This window comes from Pongo pygmaeus, chromosome 12, assembly GCF_028885625.2.
Source record: "Pongo pygmaeus isolate AG05252 chromosome 12, NHGRI_mPonPyg2-v2.0_pri, whole genome shotgun sequence".
Lineage (NCBI taxonomy): Eukaryota > Metazoa > Chordata > Mammalia > Primates > Hominidae > Pongo > Pongo pygmaeus.
Window position 1 is genome coordinate 114,094,196 of NC_072385.2, and position 19,510 is coordinate 114,113,705.

A 19,510-nucleotide genomic window follows, 5' to 3' on the forward strand; every position below is an offset into this window, starting at 1 on the left:
ATCATGAGCTTGAGAAAGTCTTTTCTTAAGTGGAACTTCTCTCAAAACTATTGCTTTGCCTGGGGGCATTTCAGGAACAGAGTGCTGTTACTCAGCCCTGATCACAGAGACCCTACGTGATGTTCCCACTCCTGCCTGTGTGTCTGTCTTGCTTCCCTGGCTTTGTGGGCATCCATGCTTGAAAGAGGCTGGGACTTTTGCTATCTTGAAATTCTGAGTAAGTTTTGAACAAGAAGACCCACATTTTCATCTTGCATTGGGCCCCTTCAGTGATGTAGCTGGTCCTGTCCTTAGTCCCAACTAGTCTCCCCCACCAACATGTGTTCCTAATAGATGACAGGAGTGGGTTAGGATAGGGGCAGAGCAGAGGGCATCTCAGCATAGTGGCAGTAGTTGGTGGCTGGGAGGGGACAGGGTAGCTCACAAGAGACACCCAGTGCCCACAGCCACGGTGCCCATGAGGCACATCCCTCATCGTAATAGTGATGGTGATCTTGTCCCACTTTCCTAAGCCACCACATTCCAGACCCCTGGTCTGACCTCCCTGGTTTGGGGAACATGCTGGCTGCCGGCTCATAGCCACTTGTTTGGGGTGCTCGCCTGTCTGCCTGTCTATTTCCACTGACCCTCAGAGGCACTAGCCTTCAGCCATGAGGCAGCCAGAGGATTTGTGAGTTACCTCATTTTGTTCACATTTACGTGGCCAAAGCCCACTGCAGACAAAACAGCAATGAAAGCCCAGGCGCTGCAGAGCAGAGGAAGCAGGGTTGTTTTCGTGGTCCAAAACTTGTGTCTTTTTTTTTTCTCCCTTTTTTTGGCAAAAGAGAAAACGAAATAAGTTTAAAAACAACGTACAGTCCACATCTGATGGCTGAAGAATATGTTCGGCCTTCAGCTGCTTCCAGAAAATTATTCATGATTGATTTGAGCACTTGCTAGACGCTGACACTATGTCTCCTCCTCACACTGACTCAGCCACTACCTGGGGCCCTGCCCAGGGCTTTCTGGCCTGGGATCGTTGAAGGATTCCATACCTGATCCAGGTGACTCCTTTTAGGATAAACTCTATGTTCAATTCCACAGGTGGGCTTGGGGCAGTGAAGCATTAGTAGGGCCTTGTAGTGGGCCCTGAAGCTGGGCTTGATGATGTCAGGTCATCAGTCATCCTGGGAACAATCCAGCAGAGGTACCTGCCCAGGTCTCAGGTGTCCTGGCCAAGCCTGGACTGTGTGGTTTCCATCTGTGGAAAAGCCCTTCTATTTGCATATCTTATGGTTCACAATTAGGGAATAATTGCCATTCATTTTCGCCCTCCACTTCTTTCAGGATTCTTGTGTAGCACCTTTTACCCTTAAGGGATCCTCGAGCTTTGCTGAATTAAATGAAAAGAACTTTGGTGGGAAGGTCAGGAGACAGCACCAAACCATTCCGTGGCCCATGCTTGGGCCTCTCTGCAGCAGGAGCAGAAATCATGAAATTGACACTGCCAGTGACCAGGACTCGTGAATGATTGCAATTCAGAAATGATTCAGAAATGATTGCAATTCAGAAATTCAGGTCCTTTAAAAATTTTCTGTTTTAAAAAGCAAGGGCATCCGGAAAGATCCATGGAGGACTTTCTTCAAACAAAAAGGCTCACATATAGTACAGATAAACTCAGAGCTGCTGTTCTGATAGGACAGGGGCACAGAGAAGACACTGATGCCTCTGGCTGTAGTTTACCTTGTCCCTAGACTCCTCTCCCCAGCATCCCTTAAAGGGCTCTGTGCACTCTCCAGGGCTTCATCAAACATCGTCTGAAAACCAGCGTGGGTCACATGTAAGGACATCACAATATATGGCAATTTGATTCTTCCCCCATCCCTACCTGAGCAAAACAAAATAAACCCCAAATGGCACCAGAGCTCCCTTAAGACCCAAGAACGAAGGAAGGAGATGGACTAATGTCTTCATGGGAGCTTCCTTTTTCTCCCGTGTAGTTGAAACACTAGCTATTGGCAATGTGATGACCTCCATTCCCTGAGCTTTCCCTTCTCAGCCAAGTGGGCTTGTTCAGGCCCTTGGGAGACCTATTCCCTTCAGGTCATCCCTTCGTTGACCTCGGGCAGCTGTGACCTGGCAGGGCCCTGGTCCTCAAATGTCTCATGACCAAACACTTTGGGGTGTGTTGTCAAGGTCTCCTAACTCTTCTGCAGAGTCCTGCCAAGCCATTCCACAGCAGGAGAAACTGAAGGAGATGAAGGTAGAGGGACAGAGGGAGGTACAGGTAGTTGGGGATTCAGGAGGCCATAGTTGTTCTATTAAAATTCTAGACTGACTGGGCAGGTGCCATGTTTGCTTAGATGATTAATATTTGTGAGTAAATGAAGATATGGTGGGGGAAAATGGAAGGCAGATTTCAATGCAATGGAGGAACATTTCTGAATTGCAGTCATTCATGAGTCCTGGTCACTGGCAGAGTCAATTCTGCAGTCTCTGCTCCTGCTGCAGAGAGGCCCAAGCATCAAAGTGCTAGATGGGGCCTTGGACTAGAATGGCCCTGAGTGTCCATTCTCACCCTGTGACCTATCCCTCTTTTAATAGAGAAAGGGTCTTGCTCTGTTGCCAAGGCTGGAGTGCAGTGGCATTACAGCTTACTGCAGACGCAAACTCCTAGACTCAAGTGATCCTCCTGCCTTGGCCTCGCAGAGTGCTGAGATTACAAGTGTGAGCCACCACACCCAGGCTTGACCTCTTTATGTATACCTCCCTAGCCCTGCCATAAAGGTCTTAGAATCTAGAGGAGAAAGATGGCTCACTTTGGCTATGTCAAGTTCCCGGGCGAAGTGACTTTCTTTGTCTTTGGAAAGCCGACTTCCTTCTGCCCAGTGAACCTGGCGAGGATCAGCCTAGGGAAATCCCCGCTTGTTAATGGTGTGGAGACTGAGCGGACAGAGATGTGTGTGTCCCGGGAGGCTCAGCCTGAAATGCTTCACTTGCAGGCGCCAATCGCAGATAGCCCCCCATTGGGTGGCCTAGTTTCCTCACTGGGTCAGTGCTGTAGATCTTGCTCTGCTGGGCTCACATTTTGCAAGTTCGTTTTCAATTTCTGGGTTGGGGAAAGTGGCCTGGAATTTTAGCTTGACTTTTCCTACCTTGGGTGTAGCAGCTAAATTGTTGGACACATCTGACTGAAAGAAAGTAGGTGTCTTTTCTGAACTCCACAGAAGTAACTAGCCTCTTATGTGATCTTTGGGGTTATCCATTTAGTGCCCTAAACTTTTGATAGAGTTGGACTCTAAGGCTCTGATGGTCTCACAGACACTTGGGTCTGGGAGGGATCTCCAAGCCACCTCCTACCTTTACCTACTAGAGGAATTCTTAGTGTGGTCGTAGGGGGGTGGTCATCCTCTGCTAGGATTTATCTTGGAGTCACCACCTTTTGAAATGTCCCACCACACCCTGAGCTGAGAAGATAGACATGGAAGCATCTTGCAACCTGAGAAGCAGTGCAGATTTGGCAGTATGATGCCCCTGTAACCTGACAATAGCCTGTACTGCTTGGGTCCTGGCTCTGCCTTCTGGGACCACAGAGCCTGTGTGCTCCCCTGCCCCCATAGAGCCCTTCAGTATCTGCAGCCAGAAAGGGGCCTGCCAGTCCCTTAGCCACACCTGGGACTGCATGATGCTGTGAATCAGGATGCCTCTTCCTCTACTCAGGGAGGGCCACCAAAGCCACCAAATGAGGAGGAGTCTCCAGTCTTGATACCACTGTTCTTTCAGGACCAGAGTGCAAGAGGGAGAGAGAAATAGGCTCCGGGCTCTACCTGGTGGTCGTGAGTCTTCCTGTAGTCCTGGGAATGTTGGGCTCTACCTGGCCTTGGTCCAGAGGGGGCTGAGCTGCTGTGCTTCCATCCTCTGGAGACACCTTTTCAGTTTGGACCAGATCTTTTTTTTTATTATTATTATACTTTAAGTTCTAGGGTACATGTGCACAACGTGCAGGTTTGCTACATATGTATACATGTGCCATGTTGGCGTGCTGCACCCATTAACTTGTCATTTACATTAGGTATATCTCCTAATGCTATCCCTCCCCCCTCCCCCACCCCACGACAGGCCCCAGTGTGTGATGTTCCTCACCTGTGTCCAAGTGTTCTCATTGTTCAATTCCCACCTATGAGTAAGAACATGTGGTATTTGGTTTTCTGTCCTTGCGATAATTTGCTCAGAATGATGGTTTCCAGCTTCATCCATGTCCCTACAAAGGACGTGAACTCATCCTTTTTTATGGCTGCATAGTACTCCATGGTGTATATGTGCCACATTTTCTTAATCCATTCTATCATTGATGGACATTTGGGTTGTGGACCAGATCTTTAAAGCATCTTCTAGTCAAGCACTCAAAAAGCAGCCAAAGCTGTGCTCAGGTTGGTGGAAGAACGTGGGAATGAGAAGGGGCAGAGATCAGCATTTATTATGCTCCTATTGCATACTGGCTTCTTTTATGTAGTGTCTCGTTTAATTCTCACTTAACTCCGTGAGTTAGTGGTGTTCTTGTCAATAAGGATTCTAGTCCTAGATAAGTAGGTGTTAACTCCTGGCTACAGTGGAGTTTGAATTGCCTTCAGGACTACATGTTCTGAAAGCCTGTGCTCTCAGTTGCTGGACTAGCCTGGCTTCATGGCCCAGCTCTGCACTGCTTTGAACAGGACTGCCTTCTCCTCTCTGAGCCTCCGCTTCCCATTTGGAAACTCATATTGGACTACACCCTTTTCAGAGCCATCATCCATGAATCTCACCCCTGAGTTTTTCTGAGAGTAAATGTAGCTGGAAGGTGTTTAGGGAGGCAGCAAGCCCTTTCCAACTGGACAGCAGCATATTCTGGAGCTTCTTGCCTGGGAAACAATCAGTTGCTGGGTTTGACTCTTTCTGCTGTCACCATCAGTATGTTTCCCAATCAGGAAAACAACTTCAGCTTCCCTTTTGGCACTGCGCCACCTCCCTAAGCAAGGTGTCTCTGAGGAATGCCTTGGTTGGCTTACCCTTTGGTGCTCACAGTGTTGGGTATAGACTGAGCCCCACAGAGCCCTGGGAATCCTCTGCCAGCGAAGCTGTGTCCCCAGGACAGAGCTGATGTGCTGATTTGCAGCCTGTGAGTGGAATTGTGCTAGGCTGGGTATGTGGGGTGCAGACACTCCTGGATGGGACAGAAGATATGCTCAGGCAGGTCTCTGCCAGAACTGAGGAAATATGGCCTCTCATCAGCTCATAGAAAAGAATATTTTTATGAAGATCCTTTGGTGGAAAATACATTTTGGTGCTAGATTCCAGTGGGTTTATGCTTTTGCTGTCTTTCAGTGTGTGTAGCAAGAGCCTGTGCACAGATTCAACATCTAATTTACAAGGAGTTTGGAAGTCCAAGATGTTCTAGCTGTAGGCAGAGACTGAGCTCTCTGGATGTGCCTCTCCAGCATTCAGGGACCATTGCCTCTGTGTGTGTGTGCGTGTGTGTGTGAGTGTGTGTGAGCACATGTGTGCCTGTGTCGGGAGATGACACCCATAGGGGGCTGGTTGTGTGTGGTCCTGACCATATTCTCATCTATACCCTTGGGCACACATGTGTGTCCATCACACCTGGGTCCAGTGCCAAGACTTTGATTCGGACTTTGGAGCCATGTGTGACCACATCTGTGCCATGTGTGATCCTCAGTAGAGCTTTCTTCTGATTCAGTGGGGAGATTGTAACCCAGCAGGAACAGCCCCCGGGTGGCGGGTGCACAAGTGCTTTTGCTCTGGGGCCTCCCTCCTGGCCCCCTGCCAGCCCCAGTATGGAGGGGAAGGGGCTTTGAAAAGCTTCTCGCCTGTTAGCTGTCCAATATGCTTGAAAGGATACCAGCCTAATGAGTGAAGTTTTAGTAAATCAAGACCATGTGGTCAGCTCCCCGTTGAGATGCTCCTAGTTTAAGAAATTGGAGGGTGGGAAACGTTTTTGGCAATCAGCCCTGAAGCTTCTCTTATATCCTCTTTCTTTTTGCTCTTCAACCCCCAAATCTGAAAGAATCATATGGTTTATTTTTAAAACAGAAACAGCCCTGGATTGCCCAGTCTCCAGGGGCAAGAACATCTCTTCCCATCATTCAGGTCTAACCTGGGGACAGAAGGCAGCCCTGGTGTGAGGGACAGAGGCTTGGGGTCAGGGGAGGTGGGAGACGGGGCACCTTTTGTGCTCATAGTGGGCCAGATGACGTGGGGAATCCCAGCGTTTGCCTGCAATGCCTTGAGAAGAGCACGCTGGAGCCCAGAGAAGTGTGGAAATTGGCTCAAGGTCATCCAAGGAGGCAGCACCAGGGTCAGCTCCTTCGCCCATGCCTCCTGCTTCCAATTTGGGGTTCTTTCTATTGAGAAGTCTCAGATTTGAACGTTGGGGTGGGGTTTGAAGAAGAAAAATCTTAGAGAAAGAAGAGGAAAGACTTTAGATTGTAGAAACGAGCAAGGGAATTCTGGAATGATGGGAGAGAGGAAAGTCTGAAGGAGCAGGGGAATAAGCTTATCAAGAGTGAGAGGATTGTGTTATCAGAGCCCACAGGGCATGGCTGCAATGCAGTGAATCAGGAGTGTTTGGATCAAGCCTGCCCCACATTGTAATTCCATAGAATGGCTGTTTCTGAGGGTAGGAAGTCTGCAGGGGTCTAGGCCAGTGTTCCATGGCAGTTTATATTGCAGGGAGCCTTGGGGGCTGGCGCTCAGGTTGGGGGAAGTTAGTGTTGTCAGACAGATCCTGCCTTTGCTCCCCATCCAGGAATACACTTGAACTTGACTGTGGATTGGGCAGAACTGGCAGTGTGAACTTTAACACATTCCTGACTCTTGCGAAACTGTGCATGGCTGTCCAGCAAAGGCGTGGTTGAGGAGGGGGAGCACCCTGGGCCCCTGGGCTTGAGTCTGAGCCCCACTACCTCCTCACCCAGTGACCACTGGCACATTTGTTCCCTCCCCCAGGCCTTCCTGTCCTCATCAGTGGGTGGTCTCAGCACTTCTTGCCCTTCTACCCATGGCGGACCCCCTTGTTTCTGTGTTTAGCTCGCTCTTCTCTGTTCTTCTGGCAATAGTGCTCCCTTCTTCTCCATGGATGGCCTCTCCTCCATGTGAATTGAGTGTTCCTCATGGAGGCTTCCAGCTATACTCACTCTCCTCCCAGCCCTGCTCATGATCAGAACGAGGTCAGTGGTCTCATTCCACTCCTCTGGCCACAGTCATTTTATAAGAGAATGTCAGGAAAGAACATGACCAAAATTGTTCCTGAACATATAAGACACCCAATGGGGAAATCTTCACTAAGAGATAAGAGAGAGAGACTTGGAGGGGTGCTGAGTCCCTGTGCAGTGCATGGAAGCTAAGAGCCTCCATTGTGCTGTTGTTAATGTGACCAGATGTCAACCCATGGGCTGGTGGGGACTGAGAGGGTATTGAAATACAATAGGGTTGCATCTACTTGGGAACTTTTGCTCTCCAGGGAGAGAAATCCCAGCACAAACCAGGGTAAGCAAAAAGAGACCTTATCAACTCACTTCTCTTAAAAGGCAGAGGTTGGGCTGGTTTCAGGTGGCACCTCACTCAATGTCACCAGGGTCTAGCCTCTCTCTCATCTCTCCCTCTTCCTCACCTTCAACTCCACTTCCTTTGGGTTGACTCCATTTGGAGGCCAGATCTGTCTCTCAGGGTACTAAATGGCAGCCTTAGCTCCTAACCTGATATTCCCTCAGATTCAAGTCCAGCAGGAAATATTAATAGCAGCAGTCTCTTTCCCAGAAAATTCTGCCAGTGTCTCATTGCCTCTCATTATTTCTGACTGGGTCCCAAATTAATTGTTGTGACTGGGGAGCTGTGATAATCTAGTTGGTTTTTAGGCTTACATTATAGGCTCCAGCCCTAATTATGGTGAGAAGCTCCACCAAAACCTAGGATCTAAGAGTGGAGGAGAGAATACACTTATCAGCCGAAGGGTGAGTAGATCCTGGGAGGCAAAGGCCACAGGAGTCTCTCTCAGAGACCTTCAGCACTCAGCAAGCTGCCCACACCTCAGGGCCACTTTCACATTCTCTGTTCATCATCATGGACACTGTAACTGCTATGAGGTGATTCAACACTTGGTTCCAGTGGGAAAAACAATGACCATTAAAGAATGCCAAAAACTATTGCTGGAGATAGATGTGTAGAGAAACTGGGTGGGTTAAGAAAATGAGTGTTTGAAGTTTTGGACAAATTAGAAGAAGAAATGTTGAATTCATCAGGGACTCACTCCAATGGTATAAATGAATTTACCAGGAGTTCTATAAGAAAACAACACCAGGCATCTCCTGAAACCATTTTAACAGCTTCTCTAATGCTTCAAAATGGCTCACCAAGTGAGAGAAAACTAATGGAAGTTGGAAAAACAGTTACCTGTGATTCAAGATAAAGCCTGGATCTGGTACAAACATTTGAATTTCCTTGACTCTATAGTTCATAGACATCTAAGAGTGCATCCCTTATGGAAGTTAAGGGCCCACCCTTCTTTCTGCCATTTCTGCTGCAGAAGCAGTCTTGGTATCACACAGGAACATAGAAGACTGTGATTTTTGCATGTCCAGCACCTTGTTTTTCTACTTCAACAAGCAGCACCCCAGCTCTCCTTTGGGAGAAATCCCCTTCCCCCATGCTCATTTCATGCAGTTTAGGTGGGACCAGCAACCGACCCCCACCCACCTGTAAGCTGCTCCAAGAGTGAATGTGTGACCCAGGGCTGGCCGATCTGCTTATTCCATCTCCCTGGTCACAGTCATTGGTTCAAGAATGGGCAGATGGCTTAAGTCAGTGAATCAGAATCAATCATGGAACTTATATTGGAGCTATGAGGAAAGGGCCATTAGGGTGCTAAGCTGGTAAGATGTTCACAGAGAGCCACTGGTGGAAGCATTGCTACTTCAGACAGAGCCTGAGAATGAAGGCGACACAGAGACAAGCAGTGCCAAAGTTTGGTGAGACATACGGTCCTGTCCACAGCTTCTGAGGGCCTGAATCAGCCATGCCTGAATTTAGACCTAGCCCTAGAATTTTCAGATACAGTGAGTTCTGTGTGTGGGTTTCTCCTTCTCCTCCCTTTCCCCTCCCCTCCCTCCTTCCTTTCCTTTCCTTTCCCTTCCCTTCCTTCTTTTTCCTTTTACCCACTCTTCTTCTTCTTTCCTTCCCTCCTTTTTCCTCTGCTTCTCCCTTTTTTCTTCTTCCTCCTCCTTCAGCCAGTTTGATTCATTCATTTAATAAATATTCACTGAGTGACCATTATGTGTACTCTTCAGTGTTTTTTCCAGACCATCAAATGTGACTTGGAAGTAGTACAACATTTGTTATTTATGAAGCCTTTTTTAGTCTATTCGCTCATTATCCCCCTCCTAGCAAACTGATAAAGTGTGTTACTTAGAACTCTGGCTACAAGTGACAGAGATCCAGAACCCCTGTCTTGGGCTGGAGGGAGACACAGTCACCACACTATTCCCTGGTATGGTTCCCATTCCCCTCCTTACCCTATCTGTCTCCCCAGGAGTCTCTGCATCCCTTCACTCCTAAACAGCTTCCGTGTATACCAGCTCATTTAAACAGATTCCAAGAGCAATGACCAGACTTCTACTCATGTGGCCAGAAAGACTGTGAATTCCAGCTTGGCTTTAGTTGGGTCACCTTATGATGTTATGCTGTTATTTGATGCAATGACAATGCACCACCCACTCCCCTTGCCCCTGTCCATTTTGCGCGCCGCTGTCTTGGGTATGCTCTTGCTTCAAATCCCCAGCATTTGGAGCCTGCAGCTCTTCTTTGAAGGACTCCCCTCATACCCTTGGGCTACTCGTGCTGCTTTACTTTGCATAGAAGCCAGAAATGAGTGGGCAGTTACCTCTCCCCTGGACCAGTGACTGTGAGGGGAGGGGTTATGAAAGCCCTTGCTGAAGATTTGTCAATCCCGAGAAGTCTTACAGCAGGATCGGACTCAGAGTGTCCTCTGTGGGTCTCTGCCTACAATCAAACTCTATTTCTTTCTTTCCTTCTCTGTTCTTACCAGTTTCTCCCAGTTAGACTTCCTTAAGAAATCACTTGAATGCAAACTCTCATTTCAGAGCCTATTTTGGGGAATCTGACCCAAGAACCTATGCTTTCTCCAGCTCTGTGGGACAAGGAGAATGCTTGCTTCTCCAAGTGTGGTCTGTGATGGTCTACAGATTTCACGGACAAGCCACAATCTGTTCTTTGTCATCTAGCCCCTGTTCTGGCTTGACCTAGGGGAGGTCAAGCAGTTAGGAGGGGAATCTGGTCTGGACTGTGCCATGTCAGGGACCAAAACTTGTGATCTCTCTGCCACATCAATTGTTTGTTCTGTCTTCTCTTAGGCTGATCCAGCATCTTTGGCCACAACAAGATCCACCTGGCTCCTGTGACTACATCTATGTTTCTGTCTGTGCCACCTGATTGACTAGAGGAGTCCCTTCGTCACCGTGGGGGGTAGGGAGTGTTTCATGTCCCTTTAGAACTGGCTAGGCCAGTCTGTCTTCTGGACTGGGCTATGTCTTTTGATTTAGTCCCAACATTGGGCAAAGTAGACCCCAGTTGGGGTCAGCAGCTGTAGTTTTGTAAGATTTCTGCAACAATATGGCTTTAGATTATTTTGAACTAAGGAAACTCTAATGGCCCATTCCTTTCCCTAAGGCCTCCTGGAGCAGCTCTCATGGGCTTGCTGGTAGAAGGCAAAAATCCCTTGAATGGACCTGGATTCTTGTATTGTCTCAACCACCACTTCTCTGAGGGGGTTTTGAAAGGCCCCTTCCTGGGGCCTCAGTTTCCTCCTCTGTAAAATGGGAGGGTCAGACTTGATGTTTTTAGAACATCTTTCCAGTATGGGCAGCCTGTCTCTGCCTAAGGAAAGTCTGCTGAATGTGAAGGATCTTCTAAGTATAGAAACTTGACATTCAGAGGTATACATGGTGGACCCAGAGGAAGGGGTCCCTGAGTTGGCAATTGATAAGGCAGCTGTGGCATGAGTTTTGTCAACAAGGAGAAACTCTGCTCTAGTAGGGTGAGTGAGGAATGTAGATAAATGGACTGGGAATTTTGAAGCCACAAATTAGTGTTGAAAGAAGCATCAGACTCAAACTTGGGGGCGCAGGGGAGGCTTCCTGGAGGAAATAATGGTGCCATTTAAAGTGATCAAAGTTCATTAAGCTCGATCTTGGAGTGAGTTGTGGGTAATGAAAAGTGGCAATTATCAGAGGAGAGGATGGAGAAGCAAGCAAGAACCAGATCATGCTGGGCTTTGTAAAAAAATCATCTTACAAAAAATTTTGGGCTGTATGCTAAGAGCATTGTTTTAAACAGTAGAATGACATGATCTAGTTTGTGTTTCAGGAAGATTGCTCTGGCTGTGGTGTAGAGAATAGACTGGAGGGGCCACATCAGAGGCAGGGAGGCCACATGGGAGGATGTCGCTGAGATGAGCAGGATGAAGGCAGTATGAGCTGGGGTAAGGGTGGTGTGGGTGGAGAGAAGGGGGCAGATGCTAGACAGCTAGGAGGGACCATGGAGGGAGTCACTTTCAGTTTTTGATTGGATTGCAGGGGTGAAGGGAAAGAATGAGTTAAAGGTGACTACCCAGAATCAGATTTGGGCAACCGGGTAGACAGAGGCACCAATTACTGAGATCCGAATCATTGCATCAGGAGTACGCTAGAGACTGGGGATGTGATGGGTATCTGGAAATCTCAGGTGGGACATCTGAGTGAAGAGCTGGATAGCTGGTCTTCTGTTTGAGGAGAGAGCTTAACAGGAGATATTGACTTGAGAATTATCAACATACAAGTTAATTTCAGCCATGGAGTAGGTGATATAGATCAGAGAGGGGGGTTCTGATAAGAAGAAGAAAGTCTTAAGACACCCTTAATCATCTCAAGGCCACAGCATTTAAGAGCTTGGCAGAGGACAAACAGGTCACAATGGAGAATGAGAAGGAGCATTTGAAAAGGTGGAAAATGAAAACAAATAGGAAAAGAAAAAGAAAAAAGGAAAAAGAAAAAAATTCAAAAAAAGGAAAAGGAGGAAAATGAGAAGATGTTGGTGTCATAGAAATAAATGTTTCTGAGTGTTTTGAGAAGAAAGGAGTGATTGATTATGTCAGTTGTGGATGGAGACTCAGAAGTGCTAATGTCATTTAGCAATTGATAAGAATATTTTCAAGGAAGTGGTGGTGGCAGAAGTTAAGTTGGATGGCCTAAGGAGTAGATGAGAGTTGGAAAGTGAAGATAACCATTTTAAGAAGTCTGACTAAGTAGCCATGAGCATCCCTATCATGAAGATTGTGGTCTTGAAAACTTGTTTTCCATTAAAACAAATCAAGGCTTCTAGGAGAAATGTCTAATTCTGGGTCTGGAACAGTAAACATGAGATGAATCTGGAACGTCTTGTCATACCAGATAGTAAGGAAGCTGTCGAAGACCAAGGGGGCTGTGTCAAAGGGGCCAGGAGCAAATTTGAAGAGGCTTCTACTGGCAAAACATAGGAATCCATGAGTTTACAATAATACTTAAAAAAAACCCCAAAACTACTTGGCCACATTGGAAGGATGAGAAACAAATTGATTATCTTGACAACTGGATAAAGATAAGGAAAGAACGAAGCATTTATTCTGCCTTTTCTATACCAACTGTGTACCACCATGTAACCAAATTATGAGAGAGGAGGCATCTTTTCTAGAAATATTCAAGCTAGAAAAGAAAATAACAGGATTAGGAGGCATTGAACATTGTTGGGTACAAACATTGCACAGTCAACCAGACATTAAATGTTTCCTGATGAAAGAAACACCATCACCTATAGTCTTGCTAAATGGATGAAATCTGAGTCTGATCAAGCCACTAGACTCAGCTACCAATTTACAGGAACACAGAAGAACACAAGTGCAACATGAGTGTTCAATCAACCAAATCCAGAGACCATGAGAAACCCTACAGGTCACATGACGATGGTTCTTTTACCAATACACTGTTAAAAAAATAAAGGGATCATGAGGAAACATGTAGATAATAAATACTTACAGGATATATCAAATAAGCAACGGGCAAGATTAAACTGTAGTGCCTAGGGATGCACTTTTGGTGGCGTAGCTACAGAAACATACAAGAAAGTGAGCACTCTGAAAGTCGGAAGAGTGGTTCCTTCTTGGGGAAGGGGAAGTTATGATTGGAATGGAGCACCAGGGGCTTCTAACTGGAAAAATGCAATTTTTTGAACACCTTGACAAGGTTATTCATTCAGCTATACATTTCTACTGGTTTTCTGTATCTGTGTTTTATTCTAGAATAAAAAATATTAATAATGTCTGGCTATGAACTGAAGAAATGAGTTTGAGGAGGTTTGGGGTGGAATCTGGGGCAGAGGAATGCTGTTTTGTTTTTGTTTTCTTAAAGTCGGGGCAGACTGGAGCATGTTTAAGCGCTGATGGCAAAGAGCCAGTAGCAAGACAGGAGCTAGAGACAGCGCATGATCAAGAGATGAGACACTGAAGGTGAAAGCGATAGGAGAAAGAACACAAGGAAGGATTAGCCTTGGGCAAAAAAATAAAAAAGAAACTTTTTCCACTTTTAGTGGGAGTGAGAAAGGAAGGGGGCAGAGGGGACAACTGGTAGGCTTGCTGGTAAGCTGCTGACAAGTGTCTCATCCAGTGGCTGCCATCATTTCTGTAAAGTGGGGATGAGTTCGTCTCCTGGGACTGAGAGCTGAAAGAGCGTGGGAACAGAGTCAAGGATTTGAGAGTGGAGAACATTTGCACCAGCTCCTCAGGAAAATGAAAGCAGTGTGGAAAAAGCTGGTGACCAGGCATTTGTAGTGACTCCAAACCTAGGGGTGAGTTAATTTCTTCAGTAGGATTTAGCCACCTGATTTAGGCATATGGAACTGGAGAGTCCAAATGATCCCGGGTTGCAGTTTTGTGAGATGGTTGCAGAGGGACATCAAGGGGACAAGGGTTTGATCTGAGAATATTGATGAGAAGGATTAAGTTGCATTATGTGTGGGCTATTTAGGAGTATATGGGTCTGATTTAACTTCAATATTTAATCTTTTAATCAGAAGAAAACCCTGGAATCTCAGGTGGGTGGGGCAAAAAGTAAAGACTAGAAGGAAGGAAGGGAGAGAGGGAGAAAGAAATAAATCAGGGCTGGTGGTGCCTGTGAGGTGGAAGAATTCACAAAGGAGGAACATATTTATATAGTGAGAATGCATTCAGGTGAATGAGCTGGAGGGATGAGAGGCTGTGGTTGGAAACTAGGGTGACTGAATTTAAGATTTTGGATGTAGAAAAGTACAGATAAAGACAAAGCCTAGGGTGTAACAATAGGAATGACAGTTAAAGTGAGGAGGAGGTGGAGATCACTGCTGATGAGAGGCTAAAAGAAGTAGAAGAAGCCCGGTGCTGACTAGGTCATTCTTGGAGCTGTTGAGGTCACCCAGGGACTTTGGTTGGTAGAGATAATTGTTAGCCAGATCCTGGAGTTTTTAATGAATGAAAAGAATGTCCAGGAGGTTGGCAGACAGTAGTGATAGGGAGTGGTCGTGGGTAGTATTTCTTGACAGTATGAGCCTCCAAAGAGCCAGGATTTGCATGAACAGGGTAAAGAAGTGTAGGTCTGGAAGAGCATGAGAGGTCAGAGAAGGTCTTCTTCCCCCTCTTGACCTTTGCCAGCTTCCTCTTGGGGAGGCAGCAGGTGAAGCAGTATTCTTGGGGGTGGGGAACCATGTGCTGCATGACCGTTCCCAGATGGCCATGGCCTTGGGACTAGACACACTTTTTGGATAGCAAGGCTAGCCAAGTGTGATCAGCCCTTTGAACATCTGCCAAGGATACACTGTTCCCAGCACCTGCCTGACATCTCCTCTATGCTCGTGCCAATGGCCAGGCCTCCAGAAGTCCCTGTACAATGTTACTGCATGTTTGATGTCCCTGAAAGAAGAGGGAACACATAATCATGATTTTAAAATAAACAGCAGAAGACAAAGTATTTTGGTTCTTGGCTCTACCCTATGCTGGTGAAGTCATCTTTTCGAGTGGGCTCTGGCCACCGCGTACTTGGAGGACTTTGAGGTTTGGCAATGATTGGGCTTTGTTGGCAGAGGACTGGGCCTGTTCACAGATGACAGCCTCCATTTACCATAGTCAAAACTAGGCTGGGGCAAGGCTGCAAGCTGGCAGAGGCCCACCCTGGGCTTATCCCTTGCTGGTCTGTCTGTTTCTGTCTTCCTGTCTTTTCTGTCTTTTTGGGATGGCACACAGCAACTCCATTTTTAACCAGAGAGAGCTTTCAATGGGCTCGTCATCCAACATAGGCCAGACTTATGCTGGTGCTTGGTGGTTCTTAAGGATTATTCATACAAATGCAAAAAGGCAGAGGGCTAAATTCCAGTGCTAAAGCTAAAGCTTTGAATGTACATCAGCTTAAAAAGGCAGGAGCCTTGGAAGGGAGATGATCATACAGACGGCTCCCATCATGCTTTAGTGAGAGTTTTGGGAGCCAAAGGGAAGAGGCTGAGAAGGAGAAAAGTATAGAGACCAGAGGTACCATGCCACCAGAACACATATAATCACTATCTTTACTCTCCCCAGAGCTTAGATCACTGCTCCTGGAGGGAAGGTTGCATTATGCATGGGCTATTTAGGAGTATACGGGTCTGATTTAACTTCAATATTTAATCTTTTAATCAGAAGAAAATCTCCTGCAGGTTCCTAATATGTAAGTTGTATTTAATAAAGCTGAAAAGCATCTGCCCTGTAAAAATACTATTAATATTTAAAGCCAAATGAGAAACTGGGAAAGATATTTGCATGATTTATGGCAGAGTTAATCAGCCCAATATACACAAGGCCATTACAAAGCAAAAGGAGAAAGAACAACCCACATAGACTAATGGAAAATTAAATAGGTAATTTACAAAAGAGGAAATGAAGTGGTCAGGAACATGTAAAAAAGATGTTCAACATCGCTAATGATGAAAAATGCTAATTAGACATGAAATATCATATTTTGCCTAATGGCGGGGGTAAACAGATTGGGTAAAAAAAAAAAATCAGTATTAGCTAAGGTCTTGAGAAGTGCTTAGTTAATGGCAGTGTGAATTAGTTCAACCTATTTGTAAGGCAGTATGACAAGTATCAAAATATAAAATGCCTATATCCTTTGATCCAGCAACCTGCTTTGAAAAAGTTACCCTAAAAAAGAAACTCTTCCAGTGGGGAAAGTTATATGGGAATGCACTAGAATATTTATGAATTTCTGATTAATGAAAAACTGGAAAAAAAACCCTAAATGTTTAAACAAGGGGGCTAGTTAAATTATAGCTCATATTACAGAGGAAAACCATGCATTCATCAAAAAATGATAAAGTATCTTCAAATCCATTGGGAGATAAAGAGATATTCATGATTGTTTTTGAGTGGGGAAAACCCCAGACCTACTTAGATTACGTAACCACGTTCTAGGTGGACCTTGCCCCACTGTGGGTATATCCATTGACTTATAACAACCATGCTAGGATGTCATGTTCCAGGTGAGCAGCCAGTTAGTCGAATTTTTAGGAAGAAAATAGCGTCTTCTCAGAACTCCAGAAAGAAAGGGGAAGCTGGAAGGTGTTGAACTCTAATGCACCTGTAGCAGATGAAGTTCTGACCCAGATGAGTGGTGATATGGTTTGAATTTGTGTCCCTGCCCAAACCTCATGTCGAATTGTAGTCCCCAAGTTTGGAGGAGGGGACTGGTGGGAGGTGACTGGATCATGGGGGCAGACATCCCCTTGCTGTTCTCATAATAGTGAATAAGTTCACTATTATGACCTCATTGTTTAAAAGTGTGTAGCACATACCCCTTCTCTCTCTTCCTCCCTCTTGGGCCACGTAAGACGTGCCTGCTTCCCCTTTGCCTTCCACTGTGATTGTAAGTATCCTGACACCTCCCCAGCCATGCTTCCTGCACAGCCTGTGGAACTGTGAGCAAACTAAACTTCTTCTTTATAAATTACCCAGTCTCAGGTAGTTCTTTATAGCAATGCGAGAATGGACTCACACAAGTGGGGTTAGAAAGCTCTGGTCCTTGGCCTAGTGGATCTATTGTGGGAGCAAGCACCAAGTGTGTATCCTGTGTCCTAGCTTGGTGACTTTGGAAATATGACTGTTTTCAACACCTTAGGGTCAATTTTTGAAAAATCTCTCTCCTACTGTGAATATATCCCTGCCTTAGGGGCACTAAGCACAGATGGGGCTAAGAGCACAGTCTCTGGAGCCAAGCTACCAAGGTCCTCATGCTGGCTTTGTCACTTACTATCCATGGGGACTTGGATAGGTTATTTCACCTTCCTTTACCTGGGCTGCTTCTCCTCTAAAATGGGAGGAGCAAAAAAGTCCACGTCTTATAGGGATTGAATGAGTTAATATATGCAAAGCACTAAGAACAGTGGCTGGCACATCTTAAGTGCTATGTTAAACGTTTCTACCATTACTTTTTGCCATTTTAAAAATCTTTCTTTTAACTGACCATAAAACACTTTTTTTTTGAGACAGGGTCTTGCCGTGTCATCCAGGCTGGAGTGCAGTGGCGCCATCTCTGCTCACTGCAACGTCCATTCCTCAGGTTCAACCATTCTCCTGCCTCAGCCTCCCCCCTCCCCAGTATCTGGGATTAAATGTGTGCGCTACCACGCTAGGCTAATTTTTTTGTATTTTTAGTAGGGACAGGATTTCACCATATTGGCCAGGCTGGTCTCAAACTCCTGACCTCAAGTGATCCGCCTGCCTCAGCCTCCCAAAGTGCTGAGATTACACGAGTGAGCCACCGTACCCGGACAAAGCATTCCATTTTGGACAGTGTATTTTTAAAGAAGGATTTGAATTATTTCTCTTTAGAGTGAAAACTATGTGCATTCTCTAATACTTTTCTACTTCTTCAACCCTGAATATTAAAAAAGAATAAAGCTTTTAGAATAAAGCTTTTACAGACACTTTCTTTTCTGTGGGTCAGAGTTTAGCTTTCATTGTCATCCAGTTCTCATCCATCCTCTCACTGCCATCACATGCCAGCAGCATTTATGCAGTTGATCACTGTCTCTTACTGAAAATCCTGTTCTTTACTTGGGTTCCAGGACAGCAGTCTCTCAGCTCTCATACTGACTGGTCTTATAGTACTTTGCTGGCCCCTCTCATCTTTGGATTTTTAGGCATTGTAATGTTTGTCTTCTCAACCCAACCTGATTTCCTCAAGCATCTCACCTAGTCTCATTGTTCTAACACCCTCTGTAGGTAGGATGACCCTGTGTCCTGGTTTGCCTGGGAGAGTTCTGGTATTTGCCCAATGCTGGGCATAATTGGCACCACCTTTCAGTCTCAGCAAAAGTCGCAGTTTGAAAGCTAAGTTATATGATCACCCTATCGGTGGGCTGATGGCTCCTCAAATTTATCTTCCCAAAACCTGGTCCCCTAAGCTCCATACTTGCATATTCAGCTGTCTATGATCTCCACTTGAATCTCACAAGGGACAAGTCCAAAATGTACCTTTGGATTTTCTATTTCAAACATGCACTTCCTGCAGTTTTTTTTTTTTTTTTTGAGACAGAGTTTCGCTCTGTCGCCCAGGCTAGAATGCAGTGGTGCGATCTCGGCTCACTGCAAGCTCCACCTCTCGGGTTCACGCCATTCTCCTGCCTCAGCCTCCGGAGTAGCTGGGACTACAGGCACCCGCCACTGCTCCTGGCTGATTTTTTTGTATTTTTAGTGGAGACGGGGTTTCACCGTGTTAGCTGGGATGTTCTCGATCTCCTGACCTTGTGATCCACCCACCTCGGCCTCCCAGAGTGCTGGGATTATAGGCATGAGCCACTGTGCCCCACCTACAGTTTTAAAGGTACTTTATTCTTCTGGCTGATCAGTTAAACTCTAACTTTTTTTTTTTCTCTTTTTCTCAGACCCCATACTGCAAATCTTATGGGCTGTGTCTTTGGTGTGTTTCTAGAACACAAAGAATACTTTTCCCCAGAGCTTCTGGGCCCCTCTAGTGCCGTCACTGACCTCTCTCTTCAGGTGTTATAAAGCCTCTGTCTCCCACCCCATTCCTATCCTTGGTGCCCTAAACTTTATCCTCTTCATAGTAAGAGAGATCCTTTTAAAATATCTAGGTCATGGCACGCTCCTGTGGCTTTGCATAATGCACACAGGAAAATCCCTAATCCTTGCATGACTGGGGTCGCTGAGACATTCTCCCTCTGCTGTCATTTACTCTTCCTCTTGCTCACTTCCCTGCACTCTGGTGACACTAGTCGTTACACTGTTTCTCAAACTGGCACACTCATGCCTCAGGACCCTGGTACCTGCTATTCCCTCTGCCTGTAATTCTCATCTCTGATTAACATACATAGCTCATTCTCTCATTTTCCTCAGGCTTCTGCTCAATGTTTTTTTTTTTTTTTTTTTTTT